Source organism: Mustela nivalis (assembly GCF_964662115.1).
Source record: "Mustela nivalis genome assembly, chromosome: 13".
Taxonomy (NCBI): domain Eukaryota; kingdom Metazoa; phylum Chordata; class Mammalia; order Carnivora; family Mustelidae; genus Mustela; species Mustela nivalis.
The window spans coordinates 87269913-87284138 of record NC_139032.1 but is presented as its reverse complement, the minus strand read 5'-3'; the positions used below and the strand labels follow the sequence as shown (position 1 = coordinate 87284138).

At 55.1% G+C, this 14226-nt stretch overlaps 1 long non-coding RNA gene across 7 annotated transcripts; it reads left to right on the top strand.

Moving 5' to 3' along the window:
- The first annotated feature begins 5627 nt into the window (after positions 1–5627).
- LOC309846642 lies at positions 5628–13922 on the top strand. 7 transcript variants are annotated; one of them, XR_014302031.1, is made up of 4 exons: positions 5628–5984; positions 8071–8342; positions 8659–9581; positions 10481–13922. It is a non-coding gene; the product is annotated as an uncharacterized lncRNA (long non-coding RNA). The 7 variants fall into 7 exon arrangements; XR_014302032.1 differs by having other exon boundaries at positions 8659–12184; positions 13023–13922; XR_014302035.1 differs by having other exon boundaries at positions 8659–8801; positions 10481–13921.
- The last annotated feature ends 304 nt before the right edge of the window (positions 13923–14226 follow it).

Genomic DNA, 14226 nt, shown 5'->3' with positions numbered 1-14226 from the left:
ATGTGTGCGTGGGTTGCCGAGTCTGCGTGCACATATGTGTAAGCGTGAGTACCTCCAAATACGCACGAATAACTGTGTTCCAGCCCCCAGGCACGTATGCGCTTCTGTGTGTGCACGCCTTCACACGTGTTCATATGTGCGCCTTGCATATTTGTTTCCGCACACATCTCTGTGTGGGGGAACTCTCTGTGAATGATTAGACGCACTGGAACGGAGGCTTCCGTGGGTGGCTGGAGTGGCATGGGTGTGTGTGACATGGTGGTGTGTGCCCGTGTGTCTGATACAGGTCGGCATGCCAGGTGCATCGTGCGCGTTGGCATACAAGGTGGGCAGGTGCCTGTGCTGTGCCTACGCACCTTTGTGGCTTGTTCCCTCCGTGCTTGCGTATGATCGTGTGTAATTCCTCTGCATGCACACGTGCCCAGGAAGCTGCTGCCTGGTACATGGGCGAGGCTGCTCGCACTGGCGGGCCTGGGTCTGTGTTTGCCTCTGCGCTCATTCTGAGCACACACCGGGGTCATCCCACACTCACCAGGGAGCCCAGCACTCCGCTGGAGGAGGCAGGTGCTTTTTGATGTTACAGTAGAGCTGAAGAGGAGAGAGAGCAGGGCTGGCCTTGGCTGCTCCTTGCTGGGTAGAGGACACTGGAGAAGGAGGCAGAAGCCAGCCAGGACTGCCCAGCTGCCCTCTGCGCCTCCCTCAGGTTGGGCTGCGTAATGGAGCCTGTGAACTCCATGACCAGCAGGTGCCCACTTCCTCCCTCCCTCTCCCTCTGCAGCTCACCCTGATCCCTAACCTAAGTCTGTGATGTCCCTCCACCCACCACAGCTTGCCTCCCTGTGCGCACACACCTACCAGCCCGCCCCAGCTCGCTCAGCCCTTTTGTGGATCCTGCACCTTTGTCCCCTGGGGTCGCTACTCACCCTGGGCACAAGTCTTCATTCTCAGAAGACGTTGGGGCCTCCCAGGGGCCTCCTCTCCCTGCTTGGAGTATCCCTCCCTCCAGGACACCATGAGGACCCCCTGGCCAACATGCTGGCCTTTCCTTTCCACTCTCCTATCTTTCCCAGGAACTGCCACTTGTCCTGGCACTGTGGTCCGCTCCGACCTGGCCACTGCTTGCATGTGAAGTTGGAAACTCAGTTATCCCCGCCTGCACCCCACCTCCTGCCCAGCTAGCCCTCTCTCTCCTGAGAAGTGCCTTCCGCTTGCCACCCTCTTCCAGACCCCTCTGTCCTACAGGTCCCACCCCTCCCTGGGACTCCTCCTGTCTGTCACTTCCTGTGCAATATGGTGGGACAGTCCTGCCTTGGGCCAGCCCAGGACCTGGAGGAACCCAAGCCAGCCTCACCACCCTTCACGTGTAGGTGATGGCATTGCTATGTTAGACCAATGTAGCATGGTGACCAATGCACCCAGACTCCACACGCCTTCGGTTTCCCTGTGCTCTCTCTGTGTGTCCCATCTGCCCAGCTGACTCTCCTGGCTTTGCCTCTTGATGACCTGGGGGTGTGTCCTGGGCTCTGCCTCTGACCCCCAGCCCTCCCTGGCGGTGTCCCCCTTGGCCATGGCCTCCCAGACTTCCATCTCCACTTTGCCTTCTCAACGCCAGACCCATTGTGTCTGCTGCCACTGAGTACCCACAGCCCACATGGGGCCTTCCCATCCAGGGAAGGAAGCTGGGGCATCACCCTTGCCCCATTCTTCCTCCTCACCCTCCACATCCATCCCGTCAATTACCAAGTGTCTGTGCTTGGGGTTCATTGAGCTTCTTGGGATATATGTTTTATTAAGTTTGGGAAAATTTCAGCCACTCTTTTGTCCCATATGTTTTCTGTTCTCTTTTTCCCTTCCTCTGGAACTCTAGTTACCCATATATCAGGCTGTTTGGAAAAGTTCTACAGCTCGCTGGTGCTCTTTCCATTAAAAATAATTTTTTTTTTCTGTTTCATTTTGGATCATTTTCTTTTACTGCTATGTCTTCTAGCTCACTAATCTTTCCTTCTGTCTTGTCTAATCTGTCATGCATCCCATTCCGTGTACCTTTCTTTTTCAAAAAAAATTTTTTTTTAATTTATTTATGACAGAGAGAGATAGCGAGAGAGGGAACACAAGCACGGGGGAGCTGGAGAGGGAGAAGCAGTTTCCCTGCTGAGCAGGGAGCCCGACATGGGGCTCGATCCCAGGATGCCAGGATCATGACCTGAGCCAAAAGCAGACGCCCAACAACTGAGCCACTCAGGCGCCCCATATGTATCTTTTATCTCTGACATTGTAAGTTTCAACTCTTCAAGGTCAATTATTTTTTTAAGTCTTCATGTCTCTACTTAACGTTTTGAAAATATAGAATACAGTTATAAAAACTTTTAGAAGTTTTTATAAAACTTCTGCTAACTCTAACATCCTGTCAGTTTTGGGTCAGTTTCCACTTGATCAATTTCTTTTCTTTATGGGTCATGTTTTCCACCTTCTTTGTATGTCGTGATTCTCTCTCCCTTTCTCCTTTCCCTCCCTCCTTCCCTTCCTTCCTCTCTTTTTCTTCCTTTCTTTCTAAAGATTTTTATTTATTTATTTGACAGAGAGAGATCACAAGTAGGCAGAGAGGCAGGCAGAGAGAGGGCGAAGCAGGCTCCCTGCTGAGCAGAGAGCCCAATGCGGGGCTCGATCCCAGGACCCTGAGATCATGACCTGAGCTGAAGGCAGAAGCTTAACCCGCTGAGCCACCCAGATGCCCCCTCTTCCTTTCTTTCTAACAGGCCTTTAATTCCTTTTATTTTTCTTGTATAAAACATGTGGTGACCACAGCTGGAGGCTGAATCCCCTGCACAGAGACTCTGGCAGGCGCCTTTACAAGATGGTCAGTGAATCCCTGATAGGGAGACTTGGTGAACACAGTCTCTTTCCAGAGATTGGGGTGAGACAGCTGTAGGTCTTGGGAATGGCATCAAAAGTGGCCTTGGTGTAATTGCCCTGGGTGGCAGTGTAGTCCCTGGCTGAGGGTTAGCTGTCCTCAATACCTGTCATCATCAGTAGCTTCTTGGGCACAGAGGCTGAGACAATGCCAGTGCCTCTAATGTTGGAGATGAGGCACACCAACACAGACCCACAGCGACTGGTCACCTTACATGGGACAGTGTGGGGTTTGCCAATCTTCTTCTGCCAGTATTCTTGCTGCACAAGATGGTGGAAAGCTTGGCCAGGAAGATGACCCCACAGGTGGCAGTGGCTACCTCCTTGCAGCACTTAATACCCAGGCCAATGTGTTCATTATAATCTCTAATGGCAACAAATGCCTTGAACACAGTCTGCTGGCCAGCACGTGTCTGCTTCTGCACCAACATAGTCTTCAAAATCTCATCCTTAAAGGATTCCCCCAGGAAAAACTCAGTGATCTCAGATTCCATGATGGTCAGGGAGAGGAGCTAGATCTCCAGAGACTTGATCTTTGTGACCTTGAGCCGGTGACCCAGCTTGGTGTTGGGGATCCACTCCTTGTCCTCAGCCGTGCCTCTGAGAAATCTGTGACCTTTCTGACCATGGCCTTGACTCTGGCCCTGGATGTTACTGCTAAAGCCTCCATGGAAGCCACTGGCCTCCCATTCTGGGGTACCTGGGTCCTCCACACCCTCCTGGAGCACCAGCATCACCTGCCATTTGGTGTTTTCTCAGAGAAGGTGGTGTCTGGTAATTTTCTATTGGATACCAGACATCATAAATTTTGCATCTTTTCTATTCTTATAAATCTTCTTGAGCTTTGTTCTAGGAATCAGTTAGATTACTTGGGAACTAACACATCTTTCTGGGTCTCACTTTATGACTTGTTGGGTGGGTTTTAGCAGCGCTCAGTCTGCGGCTGATTCTCCACCTTTGAGGCAAGACCCTCCTGAGTGCTCCACCCCCTACCCTGTGAATTGTGACTTTTCCAGTCTGGCTGGTGGGAACAGGCCTGTTCTTCCATCCTTTTAGATGGTTCCTTCTCAAAAGCCACTAGCTCATGTATTTTTCTTCTGAATTTTTTGGTTGTTTCAAGTGTGATAGTAAATCTGGCCTGTTAATCCATCTTGGCCCAAAGTGATGGTCAGTCAACAAGTGTGGCAATTCTACTTCCTAATCATTCTTGAATCTGTTGACTTCTCTCCCAGCCCCTGTCATGGCTCCAGACCCCATTAGCTCCCACCTGGGGTGACACCCATAGTCACCCAGGGCTAGGTCTCTGCTCCCTTAAAATCCTTTTCCATGCAGCATAGTCTGAGCTGATCAATCTATCTTTCTTTCTTTCTTCCTTTCTTTTAAAAAGTATTTTATTTATTTATTTGACACAGAGAGACACAGCGAGAGAGGAAACAGAGCAAGGCGAGTGGAAGAGGGAGAAGCAGACTTCCCACTGAGAGAGAGCCTGATGCAGGACTCAATCCAAGGATCCTGTGATTATGATCTGAGCCAAAGGCAGATGCTTAGCAACTGAGCCACCAGGTGCCCCTGGAGCTGATCTTTCTCCATTGTAGTCTGACCGTGACCTGCCCCAGCTTCTAACCTGTTTGCTCCTCCTGTCTTTGGGTTGATTTCCAGCTCCTGCCTGTGGTTCATCGGGTCTTGGTACGGTCAACCAAACGGAACTGCCTGTATTTCCCCAGGGGGCCACTCTCTCTCTGCGGGGACTTTGCTCATGCCCTTCCTCCTGCCAGGGGCTCCTGCCATCTTTCTTCTCTTCTACTTTTCCTCTAGGTCTCCGCATAGGTGACACAAGCCCTCTCACCTCTCAGGTAGGGGAAGGTGTTTCCGGCCTCTGCAAACCTGTCCCTTAGCATGAATTGCTTTGGACCACTGCTGCCTGGGGTGACTGTGTCCCCCAGGTTGGGCCTCCCTAGGGGTGAGACCTTGGCCCCTCCTGCTGAGCCCTGCCCGACAGACCTGCTGAATGAAGGAATAAGTGAAGGAATGAATGGATGAATAGAATAGAAAAATGGCCAGAGAGGGAGGGAGGCCAAGACTATGGCTCAAGAGACTTGTATCTTCTTCCCACTCCTGCCGCAACTTGCTGAATCCAGGCCATCACCGGACCTAACAAAGAGGTCTCCAAGGTCTCATCCGGATCTGTCATGACACCCACATGTGTCCCCAGCATCGTGGAATGAGTTGTAGGCATGCTGAACCTATCCTCCTTGTTTGACTGGTGGGGAAACTGAGGCCGAGGGATGGGGAGAGGTGGGGGACAGCTGGACCCCAGAGGACTCAGTGCATCAGAGACAAAGCCCAGCTCAAGATCTCCGTGGCAGTTCTCAGTTCTGCCCTTCTGGGCTTTGGCAAAGAGTGTGGAGGAAAAGGACTCCCTGCTCCCTGTGTCCTGGTAGGGGGTGGCCTCATGGGCAGGGTGGGGCTCTCCAGGCTTGGGGCCAAGGACTTCTCTGTGCCTGGCACTTCCCCAGGATTCAGAGCACAACAATAGGGGAGAGGAGAAGGGTCACTCTGAAGCGGTCACATAACCAGACTAGGGGAAGACCTGGGGGGAGGCTCAAGGTCAGCCTGAGGTCAGGCCCTGTCCAACTTAATTATTCATTAACCAGGAAAGTCCAGGCACTGAGTTAATGGGCAGCACAAGGCCGCGGGGGAGGAAATTCCTCCCAGAGGGTGGGCAGCACCTGCAGGAGTAAGGCCTGTAAGGAGCAGTTGGTGGAGGGGCCCTTTATCCATCCATGTGTCCGTCCATCCATCCGGCCGCCACCACCCACCCGTCCTCACATTCACTCGCTTCTCCTCTGTGCCCGTCGATGAGCAGAAGGCTGGAGTTCCCGCTGCTGCAAGGACAGAGCAGTGGCCGCAAGGATTGCCCAGAGTGGTCAGTGTTGCGGCCAGGGCCTGGGCGAGCAGAGGAGATCCCCCGACTCAGCTCCGTGAAGTGGACTAAGCCTCCTGGAGAGGGTGAGACCGCGAAGGACCGGTCAGATGGCCCCGCAGATCCCCTGTGGCTGGGCCACACGCAGCAGGTGTGGTGCGCTGTGGGGGGCCTGTCAGCACCTGGGCCCCACCCCGCCCCAACCTCTGCCAGGGATGACGCTGACATCTGAGCCCATCTCCACCCTGGCTGGCTTTTCATAGACAGGCTAGGCTGGGGATGTCCTCCAATGGGCTGGCCACCCTGCTGTCCCGCCCACCCCCTGCCAGCGCCTGGCCCAAGGGCAGTCCTTGGGCATCCCATGGACCACGGGGTGAGGAGGGGCTGAGGCAGGCCTGAAGTGCAAGCTGAGAGGGGAGAGAAGGGTCCCCTCTTGGGGTCCAGTGGGTGCACCCGGGGGCGGAGGGCGTCCCATCCAAGGGAAGGAGGCTCCAGGGATGGAGAGGTTCCCGCAGTCATCTGGTGGTCCCGGCCCTGCGCTTGGGGGAGTCATGTGCTAGGACAGATGGCAATGGGGGAGTGTGTGAGAGGGGGGTTCCCCTGTGGGAAGGCAAGAAGGGCGGTGGGAGGCTGAGGAGGGGGTTGGAAGGAGGGGGGCTCTCAGGGTGAGAGGGGAGGGCAGGGAGGAGAGGCCGGAAGAGAGGGGGAAACAGACTGCGCATGGGAAGCTGGGACACGGTCCCCCGAAGCTGGGACAGCTGCAGGGGGGTGGTGGGAAGGGCAGGGTGTCTCCTGGGAAAGTGGTGGAAGGGACATGCAAGGGGCTCCGTGGTGGGCAGCACCGACCCCGGAGCTCTCTGGGGCCGGGTGCCGCTGCACTGGGGGCCTGTTTGCGTCATCTTGTGTGTAGGTCACCGTGTCACCACTCTCGGGCCTCCCGGTGGCAGGCTCCTCCCAAGGGCCCCTGTCCTCTCCCCAGGGGGGAGGGTGTGTCCGGCTTCCTCCTCCGTTTGCCAGAAGTCTGAAGGAGGAGCGGGGCTGGAGATCACTGAGGCCGATCGGCTCCCCGGTGTTCTTGCTGGAAGGTGGAACCCCAGAGGCCACAGCCTCGTCCCAGCGCCACTGCGCTCTGGGAGCCCCGGGAAAGGCCTGGATGAAGGCGCCTGTTCTTACTGAAATTAAACAAAACCCACACCACACCGGGGTCGGTTCACAGCCCCTGTCTCAGCCTGTCCGGGCAGGAGAATGGAATCCATGCAAGCCCGGAGGCCGGCGGGAGGAAGGAGGGAACAGGCGCGGGTCCCCAGAGGGTGTCAGGTAATGGCACCCCATGACTTCAGTCACCTACTGCAGGCGGCCTCCGGTGCCTCCTCCGGGCGCGTGGGCCCTGAGGGGCGCGCCCCACCTTAGGGTTCCCAGCAAGTTGGGGAAAAGGCGCTGGGTCTCCCGCTCCGGCCCCACGGTGGGGCCAGAGCGGAGCTTGGGGGGGGGGGGCGGCCAGTCGGGGCAGGAGGGTCCGGAGGATGGGTGGGGGGCTTAGGGTGTCGGCCGGTGCCACGCCCGTCGGTTCGAGACTGCTTGGGTTGGCGGCTTAGGGCCGATGCACCCCCCCCCCCCAACTCCCTCAAACTCGGGCGGGGAGGAGAGGGCATGTTTGTTCAGCGCTGGGGCTGGGCCGGGGTTGGGGGGGTAGTTGGGGGGGCAGGAAGCAGAATTTCAAAGCGGCTTCACCCTTTGTTACCCCTTCCCGGCCCCGCCCCCACACCCCAGGCTGCATTCCAGAACCAGAGGGGGTCCTGCCCCGGGAGAAATCCGCTTAACCGGAGGCTCGGGTTACAGCCTAGCTGCTCGGTGCGTGGGGGGAGGCGGGGGTGGGGGGAGTCGGCCCTTCCCTGCCCGACATTCCGGATGGTCCACCCCATCCCCACCCAGGGACCACCCCCCCCAACCCCCACTTTGCGGGCCTCAGTCCCCAGGAGGGAGGGGGAGGAGCTGAAAAGGGGCGGGGCTGGGGGGGCAGGACGGACCCCCGCACGGACCCCCGCCTGCTCACGTAGAGGACCCGGAGGTGGGGTTCGGGTCGTATTTGCAGTAAGGGAGCTCCCCGACTCTTGGTTTCCGCCCTGGATCTGACCTCAGACAAAGCTTGCTGGGCGCCTCTGGGTTTGAGGTGGGCCGGGCTGAGGTGGGATTCTTTCTTTCCAGTGAAGGCAACCTGGGCTCTATCTTATTTTCAGGACCTGCTCAAGGGGCCCTTTCCATGCGATCCAGTCCTCTAGTTTTGTTGTACAGCTTCACCAAGTCTTGCATCTGTGTGACCGCCGCCCTGAACAGGATCTTGAACAGGACCAGTGCTCCAGAAAGCTCCCTGGTGTCCGCCGCTCCCCAGGCCTGACCCCACCCCAGGCGGAACCACTAGTCTGCCCTCCCTCACGTAGATGGTCTGGCCCTGACACCAAAGTCCTGGAAATGTGTGCTTCTGCCGGCGGGGCTCCCCTTACTCAGCCTGGTATTTTGGGGAATCCACCACTTCATTGCAAGACGTCCTTTCTCATTGCTCAGTTTATTTCATGGTTTGTCCCTTCTGTGCTGTCCATGCCAGTCCCTTCTGGTCCCGGGCTCTGAAGAAATGAAGCTGCTCTGGTCTTCTGGCAGAGAGGGAAGAACTTGGTGGGACACTTGTTTACTCCTTGATTCCTGCCTAGGCGCATACAGAGACACAGGGCCTTTGCACATGCTCTTCCTGCTGCTGGGATGCTCTGCCGCCTGTCCTTGGTGCAGTGGGGTTTTTTTTTTTTTTTTAAGATTTTATTAATATATTTCAGAGAGAGCGCGCATGAGCAGTGTGAGGGGCAGAGGGAGAAGCAGACTCGATCCTGACGTGGGGCTTGATCTCAGGACTCCAGGATCATGACCTGAACTGAAGGCAGATGCTTAACTGACTGAGCCCCCCAGGTGCACCTCTATGGTGGGTTTTTTTATGACCCTTCAAATCTCAGCTTCACTGTCACCTTCCCAGAGAGGCCCTGGCCCACCACTGGGTCTACTTAAGCTGCAGCACCCTTCTTTCTTTGGTTTTGTTGACTTCGTGGTGCTTATTGCCATCTGCAATAGTCTTAGCCCTGTACTTGCTTCTTGGGTGTGATGCCCTTACTGGAAGTTTCCTGCTCTGTGAAGGCAGGCACTTCTGCCTCGCATATCCCAGTGCCCAGCACGGCTTGGAGTGGTGATCAAACAGTTGTAGGTGCGTCTGTAGGGTGCTGGGGACCCTGCTGGGCTCAGAAGGGCAGCCTCCCCTGGGGAGGTTTCCTGCAGCCGTGACCCTTGGCCCAGGAGGCATGCCAAAGAGGGGTGGGAGCCAGGGAAGGGTAGGAGACCTGTGGGCCACGTTCATACCTTTCTTATCGTTTGGCTAATGGTTTGCCAGCAGCATTGCGCTTCTAGAAGAGGGGAGAGTGGGGTGGAGTCTGGTCTTGCCCCTTACTGCTGCCTCAGCCTGAGCTGCCCAGCTTTCAACCGTTCAATTTTTTTATTTTATTTTTTAGATTTTATTTATTTATTTGACAGAGACAGAGATCACAAGTAGGCAAAGAGGCAGGCAGAGAGAGAGGGGGAAGCAGGTTCCCTGCAGAGCAGAGAGCCCAATGCAAGGCTCCATCCCAGGACCCTGAGATCCTGACCTGAGCAGAAGGCGGAGGCTTAACCCACTGAGCCACCCAGGCGCCCCTCAACTGTTTTATAATCACAGGTGAAGAGAAACTCCCTGCGAAAACGAGAGGTTTGGAACTCGCAGCTGTAGACGATGGGGAGCCATTGAGGGTGTGTGAGGAGGGGAGTGATATGGAGGTAGCCAGTAGTGGCAGCTGAGCCTGGGTTGGTAGAAAGAAGGGCTGAACTTGACCTGTTTGCCATCAGTCTACCACAGGCTGGGAAACTGCAGACTCGGTGTGCAAGGTTGCTTTATGCCTGGGAGCAGAGTGGGGGAAGACCCACAAGTCCTCGTAGCTGGGCAAGTGCAGCCAGTTGGGGTAGGGGCTGGGCTAACAGTGGGGAGCAGCACACCCCACTCCCCCACTGGGGAGTACGCATCCCCACAAAAGACATTAGTGCTCAAAGCAAACACTTGGACTTTGGCCTTCCGACAGGATAGGGGGACCCCCACTCCTGAGCTCTGCCCTGTGGGCCCAAGGATGCAGGCCGATAGCTCTGAGGGTAAAGAAGTTCAGTGACATTGGTGGGTCTTTCCAGTGTTTACTGAGCCTTTGTGGGTGTCAGGAATAATAACCAAGTGGGGACACCTGGTGGTCAGGATAGGCCTGGGCCTGCCCTGAGGGGGCTCACAGCCTGGGGAAGCTGCAGTTAGGTCTGGGCCAGGCTGGACAGAGAACTGGTGAGCCGCACAGGACTGGGTCCTCATGGCCCCAAAGAGACTGCCATGAGCTGAAGTTAATTCTCACCAGTGTTTTCCTGGTGTAGCTTATGCCTGGATCATCTTTCTGTTCTAATGCAGTTGCTTCTCACACTTTGCTGTGCAACCATCAGGAAGAGTTTGCCTAAAATGCAGAGTCTCCGCCCCCATGTCCGGTGCCTTTGTGGATGGGACCCAGTCACCCACATTTTAATTACCACCTTGTCTTCGTGTCTCAGGTCTCCTGTAACGAATGACCACAAACTGGGTGACTTAAAACAACAGAGATGTATTTTTCCACCGCTCCAAAAGCCACAGCTCAGGCTGAGTCGCACGGGGCAAATAGCAAGGTATTGGGAGGGCTGGGTCCTTCTGGAGGCTCCAGGGGAGGATCTGTTGCTTGTCACTTGCAGCTTCTGGTGGCTGCTGGCATTCCTTGGCTCATGGCCACCTAACTCTAGCCTCTGCCTGTTTTCGCCTCCCCTTCTCTTCTGTGCAAATCTCCCTCTGCTTCCTCTTATAAGGACACCGTGATTACACTCAGGGCCTGTCCAAACAAGCCAGGATAATCTTCCCATGGCGAGATCCTTAATTTAATCCTGCCTTCCATGTCCCTTTTGCCTTGTAAGGGAGCATTCACAGGTTCCAGCCATTTTGATCTGGATGTCTTCAGGGAAAATTTTTTGGCTCATGCCTATTCCCCTAGCAGTTCTAGTGTAGCAGGTCCTGAGAGTCCCCTGAAAACCCTGGGCTGAAGGTTTGCTTATTTAACTGATGGCCTCAGCTGAAGGTTTGTTTATTTAACTGATGGCTGCTCACTCTCACAATTCTCTTGGAGTTTAGGGAATGGAGCACCATTCAGCATTTATTTAACAAACCCTCTTGGAGCTCCCACTCCATGCCCAGCCCTGTGCTGGATGCCTTGGTCATTCAGGTGAGGTTGACTCAGCCCCTCGTGCTCTGAGTTTGGGAGAGAGAGAGAGAGAGAGAGAAAGAAAGAGATCTGACTCCTGCCGCCATCCCCATTCCCCCGCACCTCCCCAGTACATGACAGCACTCTTCTGGAACTGCCCCAGCTCAAGGGTGGAGCTTGTTTTCTGCAAGCCAGCTCCTCACTAGTAGCTTGGTTCAGGAGTTCTGTTCTATGCCGACTAGTGCCCAGCATCTCCTGAGACCGGTGCTGGCACATTCAGAAGGGAGGGACTTTGGACCAATGGCTGCAGGATGCCTTCTCTCCCTCCTGTTGGACTCCAGCAGGTGGCCTCCACTGTGCCCTTGAGGATTAAGCTTTTGCTGCAGAAGGGATAACAGCCCCCCCGCTCCCCTGCCTGCCAAACCTGGGCTGCCCGTTATGTTTCGTTCTCGTGTCCTTACTGATCATGCCAGCCTGAGTCAGGATGCTCACCATTGGCAACCAGAAGCATCTGCCAGTTGCCAGCCAGTTGTCCGACTGGTCTGCCCTGTGTGACCTTGAGACTGCTCTGATCCTGGCCACCCTCTGCTCCTTACCAGCTCTCACCTGCCTATTTGCCATTTCCCAGATGCCCCTTCCCCTGCTACTCCCTTTGCTTGAGTCCTCCATTTCTTTGTTCTACAAGGTTCTGCTCAGTGGTGCTTCCTCTATCAAGTCTTCTCAACCTCCCAGGCTGGAAAAAGCACAGTGATAGGGCTCACCAACAGAGCTTAGCCCTCCCTGGGGCCCAGAGCTGACCAAGGCCTTTACAACGTGCTAGTGTCCTTCCTGTACTACAGCCAAGAGACCTGAGGTCTGCCCGACTCCAGGCCCACACCGGAAACGGACCACCAACTGACCCTGGCTTTCCTCTTTCTCCCAGGCTCAGCATTTGGTTCCCCATCCTTGAGCAGCCTGTGTCCCTCATCCCTCCTGCACCCCAGCCCAGGAGCTCGGTGGGGGCTGAGGACAGGAGCTCACCTCTCCAAGGGTAAACCTGCAGAGAGTACCCACCCCCCACCAGGGCTGTACACTGACAGACAGATAGACACAAGGTGGCAGGGGAGGTGAGCCAGGAGGGAGCATCGGCCGGTGTTGCCACAGACCCTTTAGCAGAAGATCGAGGCAACCCCTCATTGCCATTTCTGAGTTGCCCAGCAGCAAGGAAAAAATCTGGTCTAATTTTTGCCAAGTTATAAAAATCATCTCTCAAGCAACACTTTATTCAATCCGGCGACAGCTAAGATCAAATTGAGCGCTTTCTGGGTTTGGAGCCCTCCGCTCCATTCTATGTCCTTGACCTCCCTGGACTACAACCTCTTGAGAGGCATGCCTTTATAATCCTCCTTGCACAGAGGAGGAAACTGAGGCTCAGAAACAGTGAGTGAATCACTCAAAGTCACTTTGCTTGGAAGAGGCAGACACAGGATTAACTCAGGTCTTTGCCCAGGCCTAGTGGAGTGACCCCAGGTTAGAAGGAATCTTACTTTTCTAAGCCTCAGCTTCCTAGTCTGTAAAATGGGCACATAGCAGTGGTGAGAATGGCGGAAACTTTTCACAGACTGTTCCTCTGGGCGATTCTTTTCCAGCTTTTCAGGGGACAGGCTCCTTCTCTGATCCTTTATGTCTCAGATCGAATGCCCCTGCCTCAGGGATGCCTCTCTGACTACCTCCACCTGAAAGAGCTAGCACCCCACCTCCTGCCTTGCTCACTGGTTGCTGCTCCCCTTCCTCTTTTCATTGTCTGGCTTATTTTCTCCCCAGGCCTTGTCACAGGCTATGACATTCATTAATTCATTTGTCTGTCTGTTGTCTCTTTTCTCCGGCAGACTGTGAGCTCCATGAGGGCAACAGGCTCCTGGGTGGCGCATCTCCAGCGTCTGGTGGGGTGCCTGGAGAGAGGAGGGGCTCCTAACACACCTGTTGTAGGGGCAAAGGAGTCATGAAAGACGATGCATGGGGGCACCTGGGTGGCTCAGTGGGTTAAAGCCTCTGCCTTTGGCTCAGGTCATGATTCTAGGGTCCTGGGATTGAGCCCCACATTGGGCTCTCTGCTCAGCAGGGAGCCTGCTTCCCTTCCTTTCTCTGCCTGCCTCTCTGACTACCTGTGATCTCCGCCTGTCAAATAAATAAATAAAATCTTAAAAAAAAAAAAAAAAAAAAGAAAGACGATGCATGTAAAATGCTCAGCACAGGGCCTGCTGCCCAGCAACCTCTACGGAAGTGCTAGCCAATGTCCTTACTACAAAACACAGACACATTTCCAGCCTGTTTACAATAACACAGTGAACCTTGGGTTGGTCACTCTCTGGGTGCCACTGCCCTGGAGAGAGCACAGGGTAGGCAGAAGTCAGGGAGCACCCCCTCCCCCAAGTATGCCTTGAGCACTGTCAGTCGCCCTTGTGGGAACAGAATGGGGAAGGGCCTTGCTGTTGTGGAATGTGCTGGGAGTGGGGAGGCGGGGGTGCAGGCTGGGTAGGTGTCTGAAGAACCTGTGAAGTCCTCAGAGACTCCCTTGTCCCAGCCCAGATTGGGTTCACCTGTCCTTCCTGCCCAGCTCTCCTCAGTTCCTTCGAAGTCCCAAAGTGCCTGTAATGACATTTATTTATAGTTTGTCCCTGGAGGCTCATCCTGGAGTTCATGGCTGGCTGCATCTCTAGGACTTAGCATGCGCTGGGCACATAGTAAGTCTCAATAAATATCGGTTTAATAGATTAATTGAAAGATGCGTGGGAAGCAACTCTCGGGTTGTGACTTTTAATCTTTCTGAATCTCCAACTTCTTTGAAAAACCTGTGAAACCTTTGGGTCCCTCCGCCCAGCAACGCACACAAAGTGGAACGTGTCATTTGAAGGATTTCTTGGACCCCTCCAACCCAAGGTCACCCATAGAGCTCAGTTTAACATCACTCTGGGGGAGGGGAGGTCCCTGAGCTCCCAGGGAGCGGGTGGGGGATGAGGGTAGGTACCAAGAGGCCCAGTGGGGCTCGCACACGACAGGCTGGCGAGGAGGGGTGTGAAGGGACCTCTTTTC